Source organism: Balaenoptera physalus, assembly GCF_965194825.1.
Source record: "Balaenoptera physalus genome assembly, chromosome: 12".
Classification (NCBI taxonomy): Eukaryota; Metazoa; Chordata; class Mammalia; order Artiodactyla; family Balaenopteridae; genus Balaenoptera; species Balaenoptera physalus.
In genome coordinates this window covers 88,276,702-88,297,369 of record NC_138897.1, presented here as the reverse complement: position 1 = coordinate 88,297,369, position 20,668 = coordinate 88,276,702, and the positions used below count along the sequence as shown (strand labels likewise).

Here is a 20,668-nt window from a genome sequence, read left to right as displayed (position 1 = left end):
TATTGAGATATAATTGACCTACAGCACTATAAAAGTTTAAGGTGTACAGCATAATGATTTGACTTACATACATCATGAAGTGATACCACAGTAAGTTTAGTGAACATCTATCATCTCACGTAGACACAAAATTAAAGAAATAGAAAAAAATTTTTTTCCTTGTGATGAGAACTCAGGATTTGCTCTCAACAACTTTCATATATAACACACAGCAGTGTTAATTACATTTATCATGTTGTACATTACATTCCTAGTACTTATTTATCTTATAACTGGAAGTTGTTCCTTTTGACTGCCTTCATCCAATTCCCCCTCCCTTATTCCTGCCTCTGGTAACCACAAACGTGATTTCTTTATCTATGAGTTTGTTTGTTTTTTTTTTTTTTTTTAAACATCTTTATTGAAGTATAATTGCCTTACAATGGTGTTAGCTTCTGCTTTATAACAAAGTGAATCAGTTATACATATACAATATGTTCCCATTTCTCTTCCCTCTTGCATCTCCCTCCCTCCCACCCTCCCCATATGAGTCCGTTTTTAAGTATAATTGACCTATATTTACATTTTTTGTACATTCAACTTTCACACACACTTCAAAGAGCATATTTGGTGCAAAAGTAGGAAAGTGCTTATATATGTATCCCTGAAAAACTGGCTTAACATGAAATGAACACATTAAACTATTTTTCTCGTGATGGCACTTATCATGCAGAAATGGAACACATCCTGAAAAAATAAGAAGAAACAGAATTGGAAGACAGTAAAGAGATTGACAAATAACTTACCACTATTGGAGAAGCAACCTTCCTCACCTTTTGTGACCAACAGGCAAAATTTCACTTTTTTTTTTTTTGGCCACTCTGCACGGCATGTGGGATCTTAGTTCCCAGACCAGGGACTGAACCCATGCCCCCTGCAGTGGAAGCTCGGAGTCTTAACCACTGGACCGCCAGGGAAGTCCCAAGGCAAAATTTCACTTTAGGGCAATTCCAAACTAGTTGGTTAGATGATATGATGTCTGCGATTTCTTTCAAAATATTGGGGAGGGGGGTGACAAAAGAGTAGATGAAACAAGACTGGCCATGAATGGATAATTTAAGTTGAATAATGAGAGGTACATTCATCCCTCTACCTTGATGTATATTTGAAATTGTCCATTATATAAAATTTAAATAGTAATAATGATAAGAAAAAAGATCCTTCTGCCTGCTGTGTGGAGAGAAAAGCAGAAAAGGGAATGAATCAGGAGACTGTCTCAGTAGCTCAGTTGTGAAATGGTGGCAGTGCAGTTAGAGTGCAGGGATTTGGGATCCAGTGAAACAAAAGGACTCACAGGTACACTGAATGGGGTACACTGAGGGTGGGGGAAAGAGAAGCATCAGGGATGACTGAGGTCTACCCTCCCAGGAAGAAGTATCATTTTTTGGTGCTTTTCAAGCAGTTGTAAGGATATCTAGAAATTCTTACAAAAATTTAAGGTAGTTTAATAGGAACTTCTTTTGAGGAATTCTTACATCACCAGGGATAAGATTTTACCATGATTTAAATGCAACAATTTGTGTTAAAACACAGAATGCAATTATAGTCCTTGCAACTCCATCTGATGAATCATTCATTCTTCTCAAACTACTGTTTGCTTGAGGAAAGAATTTCTTAACCAGTTTCTGATCTAAGAGCCACAATTAACTTTAAATACAAACTGGTTTCATCTACAAATGCCCTTCATAAGAAAACCATTAAAACCTGAGATAATGTTGAGAGTTGATCCTGGCACTCACTAAATAACCTGTCAGCAGGTTACAGAGTCTGACTTGGCACAGCCCTTCAACATTAATCAGATTTCTCCCAGAATAGAGGTAACCTTTCAGGCACCTGTTCGCTTTTATATGGGAAAAAGAACACAGGCAAAACTCCATTGGCCAAGTCTCTTTAGGGGGAAAAAGAAACTCAAAAAGCATATAAACTTTTCAATAAAGCTGTGTGAAAAAAGTCTTAGTATACATACATAATTTACTTACAAAGAACAAGTTATATAACAGGAAGAGCTATATTTGGGATTAGAACAGGCTAAAACCAGAATAACCTACATTTGAAACCTAGTTTAATTCATATTAGGCAGTTATTTCTATAAGAAAATGAATACTTCCTCTCTTGCATAAGCAAAAGCTTCAATCCACAGAGAGAACACCTTTTAAAACAGTGGAACTGATCCAGATATAAAGGGAAATTTCATTCAAAGGTAAAGAAAACAACTGTTAAAGGAGAGATTGCTTCGGATCTTGAAGATATCAAACAACAAAGGATAAGAATATCCCTAAGAGCAAATGGAGGCTACAGTGAATACTAGGAAACAGAGGCTGAGGGAGACATATCCTGCCTCCAGGAAGCTCACCTTCTAGTGGGCAGCTAGACTACTCACTCATGGGATCTAGACAAACGGCTCTCACAAATGCTGCTACAGAAGAGTCAAGAGCAAGTGGTTAATGCTTACGGGGCACTGCGAGAATGGAGCAAGCTTTCACTAGGAAGTGGCATTCGGATCTGGCCCTGGAAGGTAAGTCAGATTTCCTCAGGCAGGGAAGAGTAATTAAAGGAAAAGAACGGCAAATTAGGTGTGGGTGGGGCTTGGGTGAGTGGGAAGAAGTTGAAATATGCAGCGCAGGGGCTGAAGCTGTGGGGTGCCCAAAATTGCAGTCCAAGAACTTTAAGCTTTATGCTATAGACCTGTGCTGTCCAATACAGGAGCCACTAGCCACATGTGGCTATTCAGTTTGAAATGTGGCTAGCATGGATAGAGATGTGCTGTTAAATGTAAAACACACTCTGGATTCCAAAAACGTAGTACCCCCGAGATTGTAAAATGTCTTAGTTTCATGTTGAACATTTTAGATATACTGGGTTAAATAAATATATTAATTGAAATTAACATCATCTGTTTCATTTTACTTTTTTAAATGTGGCTACTAGAAAATTTAAGATTACATATACAGTTTACAGTATATTTCTACTGAAGAGCACTGCTCTAGACAATAAAGAGTCACAAGGTTTCTGGGCAGAAGTGATATAATCCAATCTATATTTTAGAAAAATAATCCTGACAGCAGTGGACAGAACGGGTTCAGAGAGGTAAGAGGTCAGGCATCAGCTGCAAGATTTTAGGTTAGAGGTAATGAGAAAAGTAGAATAGACAACCACTGGAAATACAAAGTACATAAAGACAAGATGGCTCTCCATCAATACATTTTACATCAATAGGTTTCTGGATTTCAGGAATGAATATTGATTAGATGATTCCCCAGTTAGGAGGGGGTGAAAATGCCTTCAGAAGATACTGACCTCTGTCTCAGGTATGCTGAGTTTCAGGCACCGGTAGGGCATTTTTGTGGAAATGTTCTGTATGAAGTCAGGAACTAAGAGTCTGCACTGGAGAAGGCAATCAGGGCCAGTTCTTTGACAAAGGTCCAGTACTGACACCACAGGACGGACTGGATGCTCAAGAGAGTACAGAGTAAAAAGTTTAAGGACTTAAGGGGGATCTTATCTTAGGAATGAGAATTCCTGGCCAAATAGCTCACTCGAGATTTGCATCTTACTCTAGGCATCAAATTACAAACACAGATATAACTGATCAAGTTTAGGAAACAGCCAAGTAATCCAATTTGTCAGAATGATATAATTTCTTTAGCGGTGAAGAGAGGTGAAGTTGAAGAGGTGGACTGAACTGGAAAGGCTTTGAATGCCAAGATAAAGAGTTTGCACCAATACAGAAGCTATTTCATTTAACTCACTGTAATCATCTTATGCCTCCATTAATAACATTCTGTCAGCCCACGTCTAGCTTAAGTGTTTCCTTTGACCTAAAATCCAATTAAAACCATTATTAGATTAAGATAATGGTTACATATCTGAAATAGCTGAGCAAAAAGCTGAGAAGAGACTATACGGCACAGAAAATTCCTTTAGTTGTACCATTTACAACTGAAAATGTCAAGTTTTATGAAGTGGGAAATAGCCAACTAGAAAATATTTATATTTATGATTTTTATAAAATATTTTGCTAAGTTTTCTGTAGATTGCTTTTCTAAAGTAAAGAGTTAAGACAGAAGGAGAAAGAGTAATTCTGGTGTTATCTCCCATCATTTAAATATATCTTTTTATAGGAAGAAAATTCTTAAAAGTAACAATTTTCATTTTGCTAATTAATACATTTTTGTCTTTGCCTTAGTTATAATCATATAAAAACAAAACTTTGCTGTACTTGAAAAAAAATCACTTAGCTTGTTATTAACGCAGAATTTTACTTAATAGCTTTATTCTAAGCAGAAAATTCAAGGAAAAAAGATTTGGTAAGTAAGCTGAAATTGTGGAAGCTTAAAAATCCTCCTTCCAACTGCATTCGGCCACCTAACTGTGTAGCTGGCAAAGGCTCACATTGAAAAAGATTTTGAACTAAGCGATCATCAGCCTGAGTCTCTCCATCATTATCCATTATCAGCCATCAGCATGAGGCTGCCGTTCTTCTTAAACTCTTCTTACTACACTCATCTTCAGATTGACATGCAATTAGTTACATTTTCCAGAAGAAAGTGATACCCAAAAAATAAATACTAAATTTCAATTTTAATATAAGCATCAGGGAAGAAAAATAGGCAATTTGATTTTATCCAATAGCTCTGGCAGAATTTCAAATACTAAGTAGTACCCAAAGGTAATAGAGCTTTATTCCTTGCATCTTTGATGATCTCAAGGCATTTTACATTGAGCCTCATACTCTCTCTAATGAAGTAAGACAGTTCTACAGGGATTGTTTTTCCATCAGTGAAACACATCTCCTATCTACTAGGATGGGTACCTGATAGTGAACTGAAACTCCAGAGGAGAAACTGAGTAAGAATCTGGCTGGATCACAAGAGTTGAATAATAAAAGCAGCAGGAGACCCTCTGCACTCAAGGGATAAGCATATCTGGTTTGACACCTTCTGCAGCGAGCGCTCGTCTGATGAGGAACTGGTTACGCAGTATCTGTTGCAGCGCTACAGCCCGCTTCTTTTCAGGTGCCAAGGCTCTTCTTCAAATACTATAGTCTAGTGGTCTCAAAGCCAACCTTATTTGTCTAGGGGCATCACAACATGAAGCATTATAACTAGAGAAAAATGAGATCAGAGGATAAACTCAATTTCTATCAAATGGAACAGATCACACTTGTATCAACCATTCTGAAGCCTCAGCTATTTGGGCATTAAAAACACTCCCCTGTGATTCAGGACTGTGAAATGCTTCTGCAAACAATTATCCCAAAGGGAACAAAAAGAAGGGTTACTGGAAAAATGTATTCAAAAGTTGATTTATTCAGAAAAGTACAATTTGCTTTGACTAACACTCCTTTCAGTTCTCTAGAGGTGAAATTATATAGATTATCACGTTCTTCCTGCTTTAACAAGTGATATATTCCCTTTGCAAGAAGTTTCCCCAAAATAACCACTATGCATTAGTCACAATGAAACCTGCATCTTCTAATTCTCCAGATACCAAGTCTACGTCAAGAACTCAAGATCTTGGGCTTCCCTGGTGGTGCAGTGGTTGGGAATCCGCCTGCCGATGCGGGGGACACGGGTTCGAGCCCTGGTCCGGGAAGGTCCCACATGCCACGGAGCAACAAAGCCCATGCGCCACAACTGCTGAGCCTGCGCTCTAGAGCCCGTGAGCCACAACTACTGAAGCCCGCGTGCCTAGAGCCCGTGCTCCGCAACAAGAGAAGCCACCGCAATGAGAAGCCCACCCACCGCAATGAAGAGTAGTCCCCACTCGCCGCAACTAGAGAAAGCCCGTGCACAGCAACAAAGACACAAGGCAGCCAAAAATAAATAAATAAAATAAATAAACTTATAAAAAAAAAGAACTCAAGATCTCTAAGCAGAACAGCTAACTCAAAGCTGAGGCAATAAAGCTGAAAGGATGGAAGGAAGAAAGGTTCAACCCTATAACAAAATGTATAAAAAGGGACATTTACAAGCAAAACTCAAATCCTGCTCAAGAAATAGTACTGTCCAGGACAGTTAACAAAACTCAAATACGGACTCAAAGCAGGAATAAATTGTTCTATTTTATGTTTTAGAATTCTAAACAAAATAACTGTTCCTTTCTAGCTTAGTAAACCTGAAACTACTTAATAATTAATCAAATTAAAATGCACACACATACATATACAATTTAAACCCACTGTCCAGAATACTTCATTAATTAGACACGGTAATCTCCAGACTACTCTGGGTAGTAGAAGACGATTAGGAAATGATAGTGTGAAGGCAAAGAAACTCAAAGTCAACCTTTTTAAAAGAAAAATGGTCTTCCTCTAACTTCCTCTAGCTCTTCTGTTTAAATACCAAATATTTAATGTGGAATGATGTGTTTTGACTTAACTGTGGCTGAGGACCTTGGGTATCTTACAAAGTTGAAGGTTAAGTCACAGATAAAGGTCACTTCACTCCTTTCTGAGCTGCAACAGTATCTTCCTCAAATGCTAAATGCTGTCAGCAATGCTTTCTAGACAGGAGGAAGCAACAGACAAATCATCTGGGGGGCTCACACTTATTTTAAGATATGAACAATAGAGACAGGGACCTTAGTGTGTTACAGAATTAAGGGCTTCTATTAAAGCTGATGCTTCTGTTAGTTTCTAGATATTAGAAAATGTTACACAGTGCCTAATAATTTAACGTTTAAGTAAGAAAGTAACAGCAATTAAAGTCCAGCTATCTGATGTGTGTCTACTTGTACTGGCCCTGTAGGCTAAGAGAAAATTTTTCCTTCTATTTATAAGATTAGATCTAGAATTCCGGTCTTAAAGGTTAACCTAATATTTATAACAATTAAGCCATATACCCTGACCTAACCCCAAAGAGGATACTATTTTACCCCCTGCTTTCTCCACCCCTCTATAAATATAAGAGCTGCTTTTTACTAAAATACCACCTTCTGAGAGAGGTCGAGTCACATGCAACCTTGGCACAAATGCTTTTTTAAAAAAAGTGAGAACATAATTCTTTTGAATAAGCCTGCCAAATTAAGGTCTTCCCCGGTGGCGCAGTGGTTGAGAATCCGCCTGCCAATGCAGGGGACATGGGTTCGATCCCTGGTCCGGGAAGATCCCACATGCCGCGGAGCAACTAAGCCCGTGCGCCACAACTACTGAGCCCGCGCGCCTAGAGCCTGTGCTCCGCAACGAGAAGCCACCGCAATAAGAAGCCCGCGCACCGCAAAGAAGAGTAGCCCCCGCTCACCGCAACTAGAGAAAGCCTGTGTGCAGCAACGAAGACCCAACACAGCCAAAAATAAATAAATTTAAAAAATAAAAAAGCTTGCCAAGAACTGACCCTTAATTTCTGAAAATTAATTATATTTTCCCTATATATTGTTCAACTAAGTAATGAACTTTGAGGGGGCAGAACAAGTAATTTTCTTTCTTTTTTTTAAGATTTATTTATTTATTTGGCTGCGTTGGGTCTTCGTTGCTGTGCGCCGGCTTTCTCTAGATGCGGCAAGCGGGAGTTACTCTTCGTTGTGGTGCGCGGGCTTCTCATTGCGGTGGCTTCTCTTGTTGCGGAGCATGGGCTCTAGGCGCGCCGGCTTCAGTAGTTGTGGCACGCAGGCTCAGTAGTTGTGGCCCACAGGCTTAGTTGCTCCGCGGCACGTGGGATCTTCCGGGACCAGGTCTCGAACCCGGGTCCCCTGCATTGGCAGGCGTATTCTTAACCACTGCGCCACCAGGGAAGTCCTTTTCTTCTTTTTATTTTCCACACTTCCCCATTTTTCCAGTAATGAGTACATGTTGCCTTTATGGGAGAGATGATAAACTATATGAATTCAATTAAGAATTGCATTTTACACTTACATTCAATATTAAAGTTAGTCAACACATTTTATTGAACATCTCCTATATGCAAGACATTGTAGTGAAAGGGAGCCAAAGGGATTTACATATAATAAAAGATTTCCCGCCCAGAGGAACTTAAAATCAAGTGGTAGTGATGGGGGAGGCGGGGAATTGGAGCAGCTTAAGATAAATGGCTATAATAAAACAAAATAAACATGTACCACTAAAGCCAAGAGCAAGGAAGATCAGATTACATCTAGCTAAAGGAATTAGAAAAGCATTCATGGAGAAGTGTCTGATTTGAGCCTGGAAGGATGAAAATACCAAGTTGTGGGGGAGGAGGAGGCTGAGGAGAGAGAGGCATTTTGGGCAGTTCCCTGTGATTTTGACTAATATGGATAAAGTATAAGTAATAAAGGCGGAAGTTACAGCTCTAAGAGCAGAGAAACCTCACCTCTAGGTAAATGCCTATCACACCCCTGCCACGAACCTCTCACCAGCAATTAGCGAAACAATGCACTGTAGGAGTTAAGGTATTTAGGAGGTCCCCCAGAAGCAAAGGGCTAGCCTGAGGCCACCAAAGTTCCTGTGGTCTACTGACTAGTTCAACAGGCTCGCTAAGGCCTTTATTTGCTTTAATTAAGGGGCTTTGCTCAATTATTAGCCTAGGAATAGTTATAACTAAATAGTACTCAGACCCAGCAAAGACCCAGTAAAACAAAGTTTTAAATGATCATTTCTGACTTAAAAGGCAGTGTACACACACTGGGCAAGGCTTTGGAGTCAGATCTGGGTTCAAATTCCAGCTCCAGGATTAGGATGAGGTGTACTAAGGGTGTCTTGGGTAGCTCTCTGAGACTCATTATGTTCACCTGTAAGTGGGAATAAAATCATGAACATCACAGTGCTGGTGTGAAGAACACGGATAATGGTGTTAAAGAGTGCCTCGTCACAGTGCTCAGCTCACGGCCAACATGCAATAAATGAGAGTTATGTCTTTCTTAAGGCCAGGGCTTCCCTGGTGGCACAGTGGTTAAGAATCCACCTGCCAATGCAGGGGACACAGGTTAGAGCCCTGGTCCGGGAAGATCCCACATGCCGTGGAGCAACTAAGCCTGTGTGCCACAACTACTGAGCCCACGTGCCACAACTACTGAAGCCTGTGTGCCTAGAGCCCATGCTCCGCAACAAGAGAAGCCACCACAATAAGCCCCTGCACCGCAACGAAGAGTAGCCTCTGCTCGCCGCAACTAGAGAAAGCCCGCACGCAGCAACGAAGACCCAACGCAGCCAAAGATAAATTAAAAAAAAAAAAAAGGCCAAATAACAGTATATAGACGGGTCTGCCCTGTAGCAATCAGAAAAAAAGTCTTTGATCAGTGTCGGCTGCAAGCTCTACAAACACTGGTCTACGGTCACAATCAAAAGACAATTCCCACTCATATATAATGTTTAAAATATGAGTGGCCCATTCAGCTTTTCTGGTCACACATCCACCACCATTCAATATTCCATTAAACATTTAAACAGCAACATTTTCAAGCACTAAGGAACAAATCTGTATTTGTCTCCAAAAAAATACATGAAGAAAAAAAGATTCATCTGCACCTTGAAAAAATAAGTTTTCTTTTTCCAGAAGTGACTCTGAAGTAACCTTATTTAACAAATACCTCTTAAGTGCCTGCTGCCTACTATGTGCCAGGGTTCAGACTTAGAAATTTCTCATTTTAAATGGGAAATCTTATAACGACAACGAACACATAAATGTTAGTGGGCCTAACCCTCTCCCTAGGTCACTACAATAACAGCAGCGCCTGTATCATGACTTTCCTGTCTCCTTTCTCCCACTCCGTAACGTGACCCCCTTCAGGGCTGAGTCTTTTTCATGCTGGTAATGTCTTTCATTCTGGAGTGCTAGCCCGGTTCCTGGCACAACAGTTCTCAATTCTTGCTGCACATTGAGATTACCTGTGGAACCCAAGCCCTACTTCCTGAGCCAGTATGCCCAGCCCAGGGTAGGCCTGGGCCTTGTAACAAAGCATAAAAATCCAAACTATACAGGTGATTCTAATGAGACTCACTGTCAGAGCACTAAGGACTCAACAAAGACCAGCTGGATCCAAGCATGCCACGAACCAGATGATTCTACCTCTGAAATGCCTCTGCTACCAAGCAACCCCCTGTTTTCAATTCCCAAAGTTTTGATTCTTCTCTTGCATTTCCTAACCTGATTAATGGCAGCCCAAACCACCCCACACTTCCAGGCTAGAAACCTTAAAGAAGCTTCTAGAAGCAAAACCTCAAAATCAACTCCAATTTCTCTTTCTCCTTCACCCTCTTCGTCCAATTATCACTAAGTCCTGTTGATTCTTTGTCTGCAATGTGCCTGAAGCCCAATTACTTTCCAGTACCCTTAGTTAAAGACCATTCTAGCTCAGACTATTTCAGTAGCCTCCTAATTGATCTTTTGCCTCCTGTTCTCCCATTACACCGTTTTTATCTTTTTTTTTTAAACAAGATTGCTATGTCCATATTACACTTCTAGTCAAATACCTTCCATGTATATACACTTATTTACTTGTATTTCTAAGAACATTCTCTAGAAGAATATACAAGAAACTGATAACATTGGTTTCTTTTGGGAGAGGAACTTTTGCAGCTAGGAGACATGGGTGAGAGGGAGACTTTATGCACCCTTTTGAATTTTGAATACCTTTTCAATTTTGTACCATCTAAATGTGCTGCTTCTTCAGAAAAAACCAAACTAAACCCAAAACAACAAAAGCAAAAACATCTCCTATAGCTTCTACAAAAACAAAAAATGAAACAACACCCAATATGGCAACTGTGACCTTTGACAATTTGGTCTTAACCTGTTTTCTAACATCAATTCTCAACCATCCTCCCATCCCCACCCCGCCAGCCCAAACTACTCTCTAGCTACAAAATAGCTGTAGTTTGGGAAGTCTTCTTCTGTGCATTTGCTGATCACTCAATCTGGAGAGCCTTGCCAATCTTCTCCTCACTTGCCTCAGTTTATTGAAACACCCATCTCTCGGGGCCTGACTCCATGCTTCCACAACATCTAACGTTTCTGTTCCTGTGCATATGTGTACCTTCTCCCCCAGACTGTGAAACTTCAAGGCTAAAGTCTATTTTGTTCGTGGTCTTTTCCCCAGCACCTGTCAAGGACTAACAGGAAACAACCAGTAAACAATGAATTCAGTTGACTGTACTGATAAGTTAGAATACCAACATTCTGATAAACCAACTTTCATCTGAGAACTACAAAAAGAGAATGAACCCACTGGGGATAAGGGCGGTGGGGGGGGGTGGTGGGATAAATTGGGAGATTGGGATTGACATATATACACTACTATATATAAAATAGATAACTAGTAAGAACCTACTGCATAGCACAGGGAACTCTACTCAATACTCTGTAATGGCCTATATGGGAAAGGAATCTAAACAAATAGTGGATATATGTATAACTGATTCACTTTGCTGTATACCTGAAACTAACATAACATTGTAAATCAACTATACCCCAATAAAAATTAAAAAAAGAAAGAGAGAGAGAGAGAATGAACCATTATCTCATCCTAGAGTTGCACAAGGTGTTGTGCCCTCTTCTCACAGACTGTTAAAATAAGGCTGGATGGAAAGAGCCTTGAAAAGGAGTCTTGGAGATGACACAGCTCCCAGCTTTCTTTGCCACTAACTGGTTGTAGGACACTGGCCAAATAACTTCTCTAAACTTTAGTTTTCTCATCTGTGAAAGAAAGGGCAGGAGGACAAATTCTCTTGAGAGTTCCTTTTTCTAAGATCTAAGATTCTGGGATTCTAAGTCACATTGCAAGAAAAGGGAGCCTGTTTTAGAAACTCTTTATAAAATAAAAGCTAACAGATACAGCTATACTTTACTTTTCATATACAATATTACATTTACTGCATGAACTAGTTTTGAAACAAAGGCTCCATTTCAGGCTTCTCAATTTATCCTTTCCCCTTAGTACACCACCTCATGTATGTTTTCAGAGAAGTTTTGATAATGATCCAGAGGGTAAAAACACTGCCCCATGTCCTTTTACTTCAGTTTTAACCACCAGACTAGAATATTGGAAAAGTTTTTTTTTCCTTTAGGACACTGACAAAAAGGCAGGCCAACCATTTTTCAATTTGAAATTCTGATGAAAGAATAAAAGATAGTTATAGATTAATTGGCTTCACTGAATTCAGACGATCTGTAAATTATTTAATATGTATGTATAGAATGTATTCACAAAACACACCAAAGACCATTGATTGTTCAGTGAATTCAGGGTACATGAACAAGAAAATAAGATCAACGTTGCAGCTCAAGAACCAAGAGAAGTGAATTTTTAAAAACTATACATGCATAAATGACACCTCTGTTTAGACTTTCTCATTTCATAGAAACACTGATGACCATATTACCAATTAGTATTCAAACTAGAGGCCAGGAACAGTTTTCCAGCTCTAATGTAAATAGCTCAAATCTATTTTCTTATTCAAAACTGCTATCCAAACACTGATGTGAAAACAGAAGCACTTTTTGTTGGCTTCATTCAGCACAGCTAACCTTTTGCATCTACCTCAAATGACAGCACAAATTTTGATAAGTCAAAAAACCTACTGGAGATGGCATCCTTGAAAGATCAAAATGTACAGTCACAGTAGTACAAAAAGAAAGAAGTTCCCTCTTCATGAGGGAATGAGTAAAAAGAAATGAGTAAAAGAAAAATCAGTGCAAAAATGTGTTGGAACTGGCTTGAGTCAAAATAGTACTCGGTCCCTCAACAGAAAGCACTCTTTGTAGTAAGTCACTTTTGCAGTCTCTGGCAAAATTTTTGCAGTCATTTTGTAGCCCTTGGGATTCATACCAACAATTCAATCCGTTCTAGAACTATTCACCAGCTACAAACTTACCTCAAAAACAACTGTTTAAGAACCTAGTAAACTTATAAATTGTTAAATGTGACAGACTCAAGATCAACAATAAGCTTACTGATGAGAGTAATTTCATAGCAAATGGAAAGGTATAAATTAGTATAACCTCTCTGGAGGGAGCTACACTAATATTTAAATCAGAAACCTTTCAAAAGTTCACAGCCTTTGACTCAGGAACTCCTCTTCAAGGAGTTTATCCTAAGGAAATACTTACATGTAGAGGTATTCACTCTAGTGTTACTTATAACAGAAAATTGGAAATAATCTAAATAACTAAAAATAGAGGACTTCATGGACTATATACGCAGTAAAATATGATAGCTATGCTTATTATGGAAGTATGCTCAAGCTACATTACATAACAATAACATTACAGAGCAGAATACACACTAACCCAACCTTATTTACTAATATGTATACATACAATTGTATATACACAAAGGCTAGAGGAAACCATACTGACTATAATTGAGTTATGAGTTACAGGTATTTTATACCGTGCTTTTGTGAACATGTATTACTTTTATAAGCGCAAAACAAAACCATTTATTTAAAAGCACTAGATGCGCAAGAGAAAACTTAGGTTCAAGTCCCAGCTTTGATACTAACCTTACTGATGAGTCAGCCTTATAGATGAGGAAACAGATGCAGGTTAAGCAGAAATAAGAGCAACTATTTCACAGTTAAAAGATTAAATAAGGTAAAACATAAAAATACACTGTAAAATCGAGGGACTTCCCTGGTGGCGCAGTGGTTAAGAATCCGCCTGCCAATGCAGGGGACACAGGTTCGAGCCCTGATCCCGGAAGATTCCACATGCCACGGAGCAACTAAGCCCAAGAGCCACAACTACTAAAGTCCGCATGCCTAGAGCCCACGCTCCACAACAAGAGAAGGCACCGCAATGAGAAGCCTGCACACGGTAACGAAGAGTAGCCCCCGCTCTCTGCAACTAGAGAAAAGCCCACGCACAGCAACAAAGACCCAACGCAGCCAAAAAAAAAAAAGAGTAAAATCTAAAGCACTGTGTATGTATAAAACACTGGTAAGTTGAACCATATTTTGTGTCAGATATTGAATAAATGTTTAGCAGAAAACAGAGTGAAGTATTTTCCACTCTTTAAAGAAAAGGTTCTGCTCCCTCACCCCCACCCCATCCACCCAAAATCCTGTTTGGGATCCCATTCAAAAGTATTTAGCATCTTTTCTTTAAAATTTTAAACTGAAAGATCCGTGCTACTTGTCAACTCAAGTTTAAATGAGTAAGTGTGTGTTATCAGCCCAATGCCTCCTGCAGTTGGTCAGCTTTTGCAAAAAAGTTTTGATTTATGATGCAATTCTGTAAACTGTGTGAATTGTTTAATAACAGGAAACAAATGATTTTAGACCTCAGAGAGATAGAAAACTGAGATTTTTAAAATATTTGACAACTCTCAAACAAGACAGATCACTGAACTTTATTACTAATGACAAATATTAGGATCTAGGTAACCAGTTCTTAAAATGAGACCAAAAGTTAACACTAATTTTGAAAGGCAAACCCACAAGGCACACCATTTTTCAACTGACTAGAAAAGTAAAATTTCTTTAGAAAGAAACTGTCAACTTACCTTTCCAAAGCATTTCCCTGAAAATTCTGAACCTAAAGCCCCAGGTAAGGCCTCTCTAAAAGGCACGGGGACCTATATAAAATGAATTTGACATTTAGTTTGAACTTGACATAAGCGTTTATTCAAACCGACATAGGCGTTTATTCAAAGGACATGGTTGTAGGTCAAATACTCTGACCTGTTGTAGTACTTCTTGAGTCACACACAAGTACAAACTCCATTTGGATACTGTTGCAACCATTCAGGTTATGTATTGCCCAGTTTCAGAAAGCAGTGCTAAAGTTCAGGAACAGCCTCCTCCAATCCAGGTTCCCCCAACTCCCTCAACACCCTGCCCTCCCCCAAAAAAACCCCACAGCACAACCAGTTAACATCTACATCTTACCTTCTGCTACAATTTAAAATCTTTTAACAAAAGTATATTTTCTAAAAAAGTATAAACAGTCATGCTTTTAAAATGCAATTACTTGCTCTATAAAAACAAGATTTATCCATATTCCTTTAAGGAGATTATTAACAAATTGAGAGAGAAGCTGGAAGTTAGGAAAATTTAAAACTAAGCTCAAGAATTTCTAGATTAAAGACTGAACAAAGGAAAAGTAGTTCTAACGGTATAACAAATGAGAAAATGACTTTAAAAATAATGTGCCTTATAAGAACCTTATGAAAAGTACAATATATAGCAAAATGAGAAAAATATTGGGGAGCAGGAGTTTAAGAAACAAACAGCATAATTCCTCTATCCATCAACCCTGTAATCTATTCATTACAGAATGACAGAATACTCAGAAAAGTCAGAGGACAACTAGTCAGTGGCTATTTTTTTGTCAGTAGCTTCTTAAACCCTGATGTTTCTGAGTCCTAGAAGGCTCTTTTACTGAAGCCACAACTCTCACACTTCCTTAATATTCCACAATTTTCTCTTGAAAGCACACAGATTATTATGAAATCCAGCATATTTAAAGTACTGATTGATCTCAGAACTTACATACCTGATTGCTGACATTTAAAAAAGATTTCCCCCTCTATTAAATAATTATATTAATGATATATAATCATTATATATGAATGATATAAAATATATAAAAAACAACTATATTGCTCATAAAGTTGCAAAGTTACAATATGACCCAACGATTCCATTTCTAGGTATACACCCAAGAGAATATATATGTTCACAAAAAAGCCTATACATAAATGTGTCACAGCAGCACTATTCACAACAGCCAAAAAAGTGGAAACAACCCAATGTCCATTAATAGATGAATTTTTTTAACATGGTATGTCCATACAATGGAATATTATTCAGCCATAAAAAGGAATGAAGTACTGATACATGCTACAATGTGGGTAAATCTTGAAAATCTTATGCTAAGTGAAAAAAGCCAGACACAAAAGACCACATATTATATGACTCCATTTATATGAAATGTCCAGAATAGGCAATCTGTAGAGTCAGAATCTACTTTCTGTTGCCAGGGATTGAGGGAGGGGAACTGGGAAGTGACTGCTAATAGGTAGGGGTTTTCTTTTGGGGTGATGAATACGTTCTGGAACTAGTTAGTGGTGGTGGCTGCACAACCTTGTGAATGTTGTGCTACTGAATTTTTCACTTTAAAAGGTAAATGTTATGGCAGGTGAAAAAAATTCAGTCAGGGTTATGTCTGCTGTCAACAGGTGGATCAGACTGAATTTTGACTTTCAGAAAATTATGACTTTATAATAATGAGACTAGTTTCCTGACACAGCTTGAAATCTAGATGAGGAAAATTCGAAAGAGGGCTTCTTGAAAGGTTGAAATCAGCGCGTACACACACTCTCCCAAGGTGACTAGCACTTTATTAAAAGGACAACTCACTTTCAGATATAGAGGTTCTACCAAATACATTAAAATTACCATGACTATTGGAAAACATCAAATTCTACCTAATCAATTCACTTCCTAAATAAAATTTTGATCTTTATATTGTTTGTGTAATCCTCATACCTTAAGACAACTACTTTTTCTTTTGGCCGTGCCTCGTGGATTGCAGGATCTTAGTTCCCCGACCAGGGATTGAACCTGTGCCCCCAGCAGTGGAAGCGCGGAGTCTTAAACACTAGACCGCCAGGGAATTCCCAAGACAACTACTTTTAAGACTGTATTACTCACAAAAACACTTCAAATTCCTGGCCACAATCAAAATTATATCTAAAGGCTAGAATTTTTCATTTATTTTTAAGGTTTCAAGTTAATCGAGCTTAAATAAACATTGTGCAGTTTTAAAAGAATTACTTTACAAGTCAGTATTCATAAGTCAGAACTTACATGGCATACACCATGCTGTCTTTTTTCCAATAAACTGTGGTTTAGGACGCAGAGGAGTTTTTTTGCACTTTAATGAGTCATAGAGTGAATAAAGAAGTTGTACACACACACACATCCCCATACCCTTAAGCAAGAAAAGCATTACCAGAACGCTTTAACAGTACCAGAAGACAGATGGGTTTTGAATTCACCTATCTTGTCAAGTAAACTTAACCAGTGGTGTAACGGAAAGAGGACTGGAACGGGGAATCTTGGTGCTAGTCCTAATTCTGCCCTTAACTAGTGGAGTAACCTTAGCAGAGTCATTTGACCCTCTGTTTTGTCTTCAGTAAAATGAAAGAATTGGATTGCAAGGTTTCTAAGTCTTACAACTCTCAATGGTCTTCGATTCTATTGTTAAGTGGCTTAGGGCTGTGGGAGGCCCAGCAGTTACACGCTAGGCAGTTCTCATATTTTTACGTACTTAAGCAACCATGCCATATAGAGTAATAAGAGAACTCAATATTAGTCACAGGGAAGAAGGAAAAAGAAAAGTGCACATAGCTCCTGCTGGTACTGGTTTACTCCTGTTGGACCTAATAAAGAGAAAGCACCTTTGCCAATTTTCCAGGGGATAGGAGTAGTTCTTATGTCTCACCACACCCACCATAGTTGGTTTTTCCTAAAAGAAATCCAGTGGGACTCTACAAAAATGTTGTAAAGAACCAAGTACTTTTAGTCACTGCATGACTAATACAACAGATCAATTCTAAATTAAAGAAATAAAACAGCTTTCTCTTTCTAATACAAAAGAAATAAACAGTTTTCATTCCAAACAGAGTCCTAGATGACCACAGTGAGTTGCACAGATAACTTAGCAATAAACACAGTGTCAACCCAAAGAAAATGAATTATCTACAGAACTAGAAGGTTCAAAGCACTGAGGTTCAACATAACATTATTATTCGACATAGCCTTTTTTTTTTTTTTTTTTTTTTTGGGCCCCTCCGCACAGCCTGTGGGATCACAGTTCCCCGACCAGGGATCGAACCCAGGTCATGGCAGTGACAGCACCAAATCTTAACCACTAGGCCACCAGGGAACTCCCTCAACATAGCCCTTTAATGAAATTCAGTTTACAACTCCAACTTCCAGAGTAAAAAGCAGTATTAAAAACTCACTGAGACTCATCACCTCTTTCACAGCAAGAGATAATCAGACCTGCCTGTGATGGGATGGTGTCAATAAAATAGAAGTCACCATCATACGGACGGGATTGTGGAAACCAAAGATCAAATGAGGCCAACTCAGAAGTTGTATCAGGTGGCTCCCAAGAAGGCTTTCTGGAAGAACTCCTCCAAAACAGGACAGTCCTAGCTAGAGAACCTGTGTTCCCTGATTTGCATGCAACTCTCTCTCTTAAAACGGCTCTTTGTCAAATATGGCCACAGACCACATAAGCAATCATCTGTTTGGTTATGCCTAGCAACATTCCTTTCCAGAGGGGTACAGAGCTGTGGTTTTTAATCTGGTACCCATTCATGAACCTCTAGGTGGCACATGGATGGACTTCACGGGGTCAATGAAGTCCCCAAGGGCCTATGCAAACTTTTGTCTCTCTGCACATTTTTGGGGCAAGCGAGCCCTTGGGCAGTAAACCAAGAGGCTGTGAACCAAGGAAAGTTAAGAACCACTGGTGGTTAGCGACAGATTTAAAACAGAACAAATCTACTGATGGTGCCCATGTAAATAAGACAGGAAGTAATGCCCATTATATGAGATGCAAAATAACAAAGGGTGCTGTCTTTTCAAAACAAAAAGAAAATATGATATGATGGTTGGAAGTTCTTGAGGGTCAGGTAGTCCACTCCCTTCATCCTCTAGTCTAGATGAGGAAAATGAGCTGAGAGACTCTTATCCAAAACCACAGATCACAGAGTGGCAAAGCTGAGCACCAAACCAGGCCAGGTTTCTGCCAGGATGGTATGTTTATACTTTTTTCAGAATGGGTTTGACCAAAATTTTCCTTATGAATACCCCACTCCATTAAGCAGGTAGCCTTCAAAAAATTTTAAATCAAGCTTCAGCCTAGGAATTTGACACATCAAAATATCCCCCAAATCATAAATCAAATCACAAATCTTTTACATAAGCCAGCACACAGCAGATTTGTAAGGGGGAACCTTAGTGGCTCAATATCCCCTATCCTGCTGCACTATAAGTGCAACTTGAAAAAGCAGCACAGGTCACAAGCTTCTAATTGTGAAGTGCCTCAACTGTAATGGAAAAAGACAGCCACTGACAGACCTTTAAAAAAGATACCGAGTCAGGGTCAAGCTGACTTTAGAGTGGATCTGTAGGACTTCAATTTGCAAGTTCCCACAGGGAACTTTACTCAATACTCTGTAATGACCTATATGGGAAAAGAATCTAAAAAAGAATGGGTATATATATAACTGATTCACTTTGCTGCAGAGCAGACACTAATGCAACACTGTCAATCAACTATACTCCAATAAAAATTTTTTTTAAAAAATTGCAAGTTCCCTTCTGAGGAGTCTTAAGTGTTGCCTAAACACTAACTGATTTTTTTCAACCCAGGTAATGGAGACTTTCATGAATTAAACTGATAACCACTTTTCTAGTTCTATGTTCACAAACAGTACATGAGTAGAAGCAAAGATAATAGGCAGTTATTCTAAGACCAAATTAAAAAAATAATTATGGTCATAAAGTTACAGGACCATTTGTTCCAATGCCTAACTTTGCCTCAGAATATGAAATTTAATTTTTATTATTTATTTTTGGCTGTGTTGGGTCTTCGTTTCTGCGCGAGAGCCCTCCCTAGTTGTGGCGAGCGGGGGCCACTCTTCATCGCGGTGCGCGGGCCTCTCACTATCGCGGCCTCTCTTGTTGTGGAGCACAGGCTCCAGACGCGCAGGCTCAGTAGTTGTGGCTCACGGGCCCAGCTGCTCCGCGGCATGTGGGATCTTCCCAGACCAGGGCTCGAACCCGTGTCCCCTGCATTGGCAGACAGACTCTCAACCACTGCGCCACCAGGGAAGCCCCAGAATATGGAATTTAAAGTAATCAAAATAATCTCACCTGAGAAGTGAAACCAAAGCGATATTTGAACCTAAGTTCAATGACAACATGTCCTTCAATTACAAAGGAAGTGCTTTATTTATTAAAAGAGATTTAACGGCATAGGATTCTATGGCATACGCACTGCCTCCAAAGACATACAATATGGTAAAGTTTCTGATCGCTTGTGAATTATATTTAGCCATTTCTGCAAGCTCTAACTCTAGACTCCCAACCCCTAAGGTGTAACTGGAATGGGCCGTTGGAAGCACCTGTGGCCTTTAAAGGCTTTAACCAATTCTCAAGGCTTTCTTGGCCGCAGTCTAGAAGAGGGTTTGACCATTCTATTTTGGGTCAAGGAGACTCTCTTCCACCCCAAGTGACCTCAAGTGGGCAAGATCAGTTTGGAAGAATGCACTGCGAGTGATTTTTCACCAGGCCAGCGGCCTCCGCTGCGAGACTTCCAAAAGGATGTAGATCTGGTCTCGATCGAGACGACGAAAGAATGCGGCTGGGCTGTGTGGGGCTCACGACAGCTAGTCAGCTCGGGATCCCGCTGCCCACGGCCGGGCTGTGGCGTCAGGAGCGTGAAGAAGCAGGGATCCCCGGGCCACGCAGAGGGAGGAGAGAGGGAGGGAGCCAGAGCGAGGTTCGGAGCCTGCAGGTGTCGCCGGGGGAGGGGACGAGATCGTCCGGGGCTGGCACTACCAAGTGACTAACAGTGCGGTTCCGGACTCGAACTGGTCACATTCTCAGGCTGTGTGACCTTGAGCGTGTGGCTCGCCCGCTCTGCGCCTCAATTCCCTCATCTCTAAAATGGGGGTTGTTCAAGCGGAAAAC

At 39.6% G+C, this 20,668-nt stretch overlaps 1 protein-coding gene across 2 annotated transcripts in view; it reads right to left on the bottom strand.

The window, feature by feature from the left end:
- Positions 1 to 20,668, bottom strand: part of PPTC7 (protein phosphatase targeting COQ7) — a 40,801-nt gene that overhangs the window by 17,358 nt on the left and 2,775 nt on the right. The gene's annotated exons all lie outside the window — the stretch shown is intronic.